The sequence below is a fragment of the Carettochelys insculpta genome, chromosome 16, assembly GCF_033958435.1.
Source record: "Carettochelys insculpta isolate YL-2023 chromosome 16, ASM3395843v1, whole genome shotgun sequence".
NCBI lineage: Eukaryota > Metazoa > Chordata > Testudines > Carettochelyidae > Carettochelys > Carettochelys insculpta.
Window position 1 is genome coordinate 22704927 of NC_134152.1, and position 6965 is coordinate 22711891.

Consider the following 6965-nt stretch of genomic DNA (forward strand, 5'->3'; position numbering starts at 1 on the left):
CAGACTCTGGATACATTGCTGCAAGGCATCTTCACAGAAACTATTTGAGAACTGGATGATTGATCTTGCTTTTGACTCTATTCCATTGACTCTATAATAGGCTCTGAATGAACGAACGCATTGTGCGAATAAGTTTCATATTCTTGTCAATCATGTTATCTCCTTACCTTTTTTTAAATAAGTGAAACTCCTCACAGAATCACACTGAGTTTGAGCTCTATGGTCCTCTTTCCTGTCACATTAGCTGCAAAAGTTACTATTCTATAAGAGATACCAGGGCCTTTAATTACAAGAAGATGTAGGGTTTTGGTGTGATTACTCAGTGGGTTAGATGCTCTTGCTACAGTTAAACATCTGTCGATAGCAGTCACTGTCAGAAGAGATTTCCCAACAAAACTTTTGTCAACGGAGTGCGGCCACACACAAGACCGCTCCGTTCTGTCGACAGCCTACTCGGCCGCTCTTGCTACAAAACAAGCACCCGAAAGCACAGCAGACAGGTTGCCCATTGTCTTGGACACCCTGTCTATCGAGAGAGGGCTCTCCCAGGCAGCTTTTTTGTCAACAGGACCCATTGACAAAAGGCTCTCCTCCTTTGGGAGAGGCAGAAGGTTGTCGGCGGAAGTGATGACCTTTGTCGACATACTGCTGACAAAATGCATTTTGCGTGTGGCTGTTCCAGCAGCCTGGTCGGCAGAACTCGCTAGTGTAACTGTAGCCTGTATGGGACTGCTGGCTCCATGTCTCCAAATGAACTGGGACTGTGCGATGGGAGTTAATCCCACCTCTTAACTCCTGCTGCACATGCTGGGCTCTGTGAGCTCTGAAGTCAACCAGGCAACTTTGCTAGAGGTGCCACAGTCTGACAGATCTTCAGGAGCTGAGCCTCTAAATCTGCTAGGTAGCTTTGACAAGCTCAGCCTGTACATATGAGTTTTGTGGTGTTGCTCAGCTGCAATCCTAGCAAGTGCATTGAGAACAGTCTGTGACAGGCTAGATCACAGAGATTTACTTGCGATTCACCGGATGCGCTCATCAGACCACTGAGCTGACCCACCTGTCCTCTGGGGCACCCCACCACCCTGTGCTGCTGAACCAGAAGCTCTGGTCTCCCCCCAGTAAAGGCACAGAGTAACAGACCCCACAGCAGATTAACACAGGAACCCAGGGAAGGCACCCAGGAGCACAGCCCCAAACAAGGACGAAAACCCTCAATAAATCCTTCTAACTCTGTATAAAAGTTTTACACAAAGAAAGCTCATATAATTCACCCTCTCTATCAATGAAAGAGAGAGATGCACAGCTCTTCACCCCCCCGGTAACAATTATTTACACTAGTTTTGCTAATAAATGAATGGTTTTATTAAGTATAAGAAGTAGGAATTAAGTGACTGCAAGTGAAAACAGAGAGATCAAAGTAAATTACTAACCAAAGATAAAACAAAACACACCCATTAAGCCTAATACCCTTTGAGAAGTTGTTACAAATCATGTTTCTCGCCCTAGTTCTTATTTCAGGTGCAGTTCTTTGGAAGCTAGAGCTGACCTTTTTCTCTGACCTAGGCTGAACAATGCTCCTCCACCCCTCTAATTACAATACCCACTCCCCTCCAGATGTTCTTATATACATCTCCTTAGGGTGAGGAGGCAGTCTCAAAAGCCAGCTGAAGACCCTCATTGTAAGACCTTCCCTTAAAAAGACTTTCGTCAGGGTGGGAAGTCTTCGTTCCAGTCTCTCCCCACCCATTCCCAGAATACAAAATTCAAGATGGAGCCCAGCAACAGGTGGCATACTAACATGTCTTTATCGGACCAACCCCAGGCAAAAAAAAAACAAGCTATTTACACCTCATTGTCTTGAGCAACAGGCCAACAAATTCCTTAAGTATCTCCAATGGCTTTCATTAGAAGACCTAGGTTAATAAACAGGATTGCACTTCATATTTCTAACTTCACATGCAAGAATGATACATGCAGACAGTTGCATGTACACACTCAGTGAAGTCCCAGCTTTCCAACGGGAATTCCAAGCCTTTCAGCATACCACATTTTGCATAAAGCATATTCAAGTTATGCATATTCACATTCAAGAATGTATTTCCATAAAAATATGAAGCATATTGTCACACAGCCACACTGGTTCAGACCAAAGGCCCATCAAGCCTGGTATCCTGCCTTCTGAAAATGGCCAGTGATTCCCATGGCAATGATCAAGTAACCCATTCCCTGTCATCCAGTCCCAGTTTCTGGCAATTAGAGGAACAGGGACATCCAGAGCTTGCAGTTGTGTGCCTGACCATCTTGGCTAACAGCCACTGATGGATCTATCCTCCATGAACTTCAATACCTTTCTTGAGTCCAGTTATACTTGTACATTGCCTTTGTGGACTCTGGACATTAGTTTTTTAATCTGTTCAACACATTTCACGATTCTCTCTTTCTGCTTCCTCCTCCAGTTCCTTAGTTTGTTTAAAGACCATATCTTCTTGCCTCATTCAGACTTTACACTATTCATTTTCCTCTGTGGAAGGCACTGCATTGATGAGTCAACATTTCAATTAGGCAGTTGTTCTGGAGTCCCATGCCGTGCAATTTATAATTGTTGCAATGCCCAGGACGTTAATTAAACCGGACAGTACTTCTTCCCACTTAAAAACACCCATTAGGTAATTGACTGAATGTTTTACAAAGAAAAGGGATCTTGAAACTATTTATGTGCCTGAAGGCATCATAGCTGAGCTATTTGACAAGAGGCTCGTGAAGGGACCAACCCTGTCGTTCTTAGGTAAGTTGATTAAAAAACTCAGTGAATTTGCCTGAGTATAGACTACTGGCCTGGGCCCAGGATTTACACTCCCTTTTCCTTATTTACCTGCTAATTCCAACTGCATTGACTTTTCCAGATGGCTGGAATCCAGTTACAATTTGCACTCTCCCCTTATCCCTGGTTCCCCACACATGTGGCTGGCATTTATTTAGGATTCTCTCACCACATTGTCAACCCCAATGTGAGGCTACTAACGAAGGAACTGTTACGTGGATGCCTATACCACAGAATAGTCATTAGCCAGCTGCTGATTTGTAGCCAACAATGAATTGGACCAGAGTATGACGTAATAGATATAACATGGCCCTTTGTGCCACAGTTTTAAATGTATATAGACACCTAAAGATACAAATAGGCATTTAATGAGATTTTCAGAAGCATTTATCTGCATCTTTATAAATATTAATACCTTTAAAAATCTGACCCTTTGTGTTTCCACCTGTAAATCTACTTTATTTCTACCATCTTTTAGGATCAGCAACACCAAATAATGGTACAGAGAACAAATGCCTATGAGCAAGCTGACTGCTTGGAGGCACATAATAAAATTCCCGAATTTTTAATGGATAAATAACTTTTCTTGATGCAATTCCCTTGAAGAATGACCCCTTTGAAAAGCGGCTCTTACTGTGGAACAGCCCTCTGGCCACCTGTTAATATGCTACAATTTTGAGGGATGTATTTTAGCTCTTCATTTATGAAATCTACTGTGTCATGAACAGCTTTCCTTGTTTAAACTGATCCTCTGCCCATTCACAAGTCTGTATAGTTGGCCCAAAATTCAACTCATTAGTAACAATGACCTACATTTACACAGTGCCTGTCATCTGGAAGGATTTTATACACCATGGTAAAAGCATCCAGTCAAATTTATGCCTGCATAATTATTTGTTCAGCCCCAATGGTGTGCTCAGCCCTTTACAGCATACACAAGCATGTGGCTCCTTTCTCATGACGCTTACCATCTAAACTGGACAGGCAGTGACTACAAAACACTCATCCTTTGTTTAAGGACTACTTTACTTACGAGTACTCACTAAAATGAGGGACATACATACATACCTTTATCAGAGAGGTAGCCGTGTTAGTCTGTAGCTTCGAGAACAACAAGAAGTCCTGTGGCACTTTATGGACTAACAGATATTTTGAAGCATAAGTGTTCATGGGCAAAGACCTGCTTCATCAGATGCCTGAGTCTCTTGTCTCATGCATCTGATGAAGCAGGTCTTTGCCCACGAATGCTCATGCTCCAAAATATCTGTTAGTCTATAAGGTGCCACAAGACTTCTTGTTGTTCTCGAATACACACCTTTGCTCACTAAAAGAGTGAACTTCCCCCACCTATGAGCCAGCCGTGGGGTCCCCGGCCGGCGGGGCAGGGAGACCCACAGCCCCATTTCTGGAGCTCTGCCTGCTCCCAACACCCACTCCTGAACTCCCCCAGCCCACCGCACCCCCCCACAGGTGGCACTGCTGTAGCCCCAGGAACCAGCTACCACCTTCTCCACCAGAGCCACCATCAGCTTTTGACCCTCCCGCCTGCACATGGCCCCAAACTGCTCCCAGCTTTTAACCTTTTTCATCCCCCCAACCCAAGGTTCACTCACCTTTCAAAAGCAGCGCCACATGCTACCAATCAGAGACTTTAATGTGTATTTAATGGGAATTTAATGTCTCTCTTACAAGTTTTTGCCTATGAGCAGAAAACTGGGAACCAACTGTGCTCGTCTAGTGAGGGATGAGTGTATGTGCTGCATTACCCGAGACTGGGAAGCCCAGTCTCAAGAGTGAGGCAGAGCTGGCTTGTTTTCTTTTCCCTCTGCAAGTAACTTACTCCTGGGACAGCCATGTTGATAGTGCAGTGCTAAAAATCACAGGAAAATGCAACCAATCGTAGGAAGGAAACGTTTTAATTTCTAAGAATACGTTTTAGCAAATAACCACAATAAAATGAAAGATTACTAAAAATAAGAAAGGTTCTCCTTCATTTTCCCTTACATGTTGGTTGCACAGGACAGTCATCCCGAGGCTGTGATGCTGGGATATGTGAAAGAAGAAAAATATCTAGAGCTAGGCTGGAATTTTCAAAGGTCGCATGAGGGGTAAAACTCTCATTGACCTTCAGTAGGACTGGCCACTTCATGTTTCTAGGCTCCTTTGGAAAGCCCTTTCGGATTATGCTGCAGTTTTGTTATAATGAAATGGCCCTCTCAAGCTGTGTCTACACTAGCTCCCAACTTTGAAGGGAGGGTGGTAAGTAGGGTATCAGGAGATTACTAATGAAGTGCTGCGGTGCATATGCACACTTCATTAAGCTAATTCTCCCCCGCGGCAACTTCCAAGTGTCCCCAGGGCACAAAGCACAGGACCCTTTCATGGGCCAGGCCCCAGCTGCGGGACCTCCTCAGCCTCTGGACGGAGGAGGCCATCCTCCTAGACCCCACCACCAAGAGGAGGAATGCCCCGCCTAACCACCACCCTGGTGGCAGGGGGCCACCCTTACCAGACAATAGCACAAGTCCAGGCAAAGGTGAAAGAGCTCAGGCTGGGAACACCCAGGCTGGGGACAGAGGCAGGAGGTCAGGACAGGACCCACATCCTGCCCCTACTACGAAGAACTGTGCAGCCTCCTGAGGAGCAATAACATCTCCCCCCCACCATCATCACCACTGTAGACACAGCTGGGGAGCCCCCCCCCCCACCACCACCGCTGCTGGAGCCAGAGCTGGAAGAGGACCAGCCTGGGACCCTGTTGGAGCCAGAGACAGAGCCACCCTTGGACCAAGACTCCAGTGACAGAGGCCTCACGATGGTCCTGGACTCAGCATCCTCCAGCCAGGCTACATGCAGGACATCCCTGGACCTCTTTGAGGGACCCTCAGGTAAGTACCCCATGTGTTGCACACCCCAGGGCATGGTGGGGGTGCCAGCCCCTGCCACATCCGAACGCTGGCCAGCAACACAGGCACTGGCGCAACCCCAGACACATCACAGAAGACCACGGGCATGCCCGCAGGCGACACTCAGCACCTGCTCCTGTGGCCAGTGCCATGAGACACATGTGTGGGGGATGAGGTCTGGGGAGGGCCAGGCTGTGCCCAGCTTACCCATCACACATGTTGGGAACCTTCTGTGGCCAGACACCCGCCACCTTGGCTGCTAGGCCACTGGGTGGGAGGTGTGGTGGGGCCTGCAACCGTCAGCCCTGTACCCAAGGCACCACGAAGTCCCTGTGCAGCAGGGCACACATGCATGTGCTCCCAGAACATCCCTGTCCCCGGAGTGGATGCTGCTGCTGCTCATGGTGGGCTGTGTGGCAAGAACGACTCACCCTCATTCCTCCTTCTCTTCCTACGGCTGCACCACTGGAAGGCTGGGCCAGCCCCATCCCTCGCCCAGAGCCAGCAACTGTGCCAGCCAGCACTCAACCACTGCAGGGGCGGGCCCACAGCTGGAGGGACTGTCAGCTGACTGAGGAGGCTGCCCTGCAGGCCTACACCGCTGCCCTCAGGAAGCACACCAACCTCCTGGAGCAGCGGCTGTGGGCTTGGGACCAGCTTATGGCCAGGTTTGATGCTGCTACTGTCACCCGGCAGGCCTTCCTGGCCCAGGCACCCCTGTTTGCTCCCCCCGCTACCCTCGCACCCTCTGCCATTCCTGTCCTGCTGCCTTCCCCCTCCCCTGCTCAGCCCATGCCTGCTGCAGCCCCAACCCATCCATACCTCCCCGCGTGCTCCCAGCCCCAAGCCAGCCCTGACAGTGACCCCAAACCCACAGCGGAGGGGAACCTGAGGCCAATGCCACTTAGGGTCCCACCCTCTTGCAGAGTCGCAGTAACAGTCCCCCGCCCCCTCCTTAAACTGGTGTCCCCCACCCTCATAGATAGCTAATCATTTTTGCACTTTGTAAATAGTTTATTATGGCAACATTTCTTTTACACATTTTTCTATTGTTGAGTAAACAATTTATTTTTTCACCACCCCTGTGTCTCTTGTTATTGGGGCGGGGTCAGGGAGAGGTGAGGAGGCAAAGGGAGGGGTCGTGGTGGGGATAGGGTAGAGCTGGGGGCCTGAGGCCCCTGTGGGGATGCCCTAGGGAGGGTCATTGGGAGCCGCAGACAAAGGTCTCCTGTAGCACT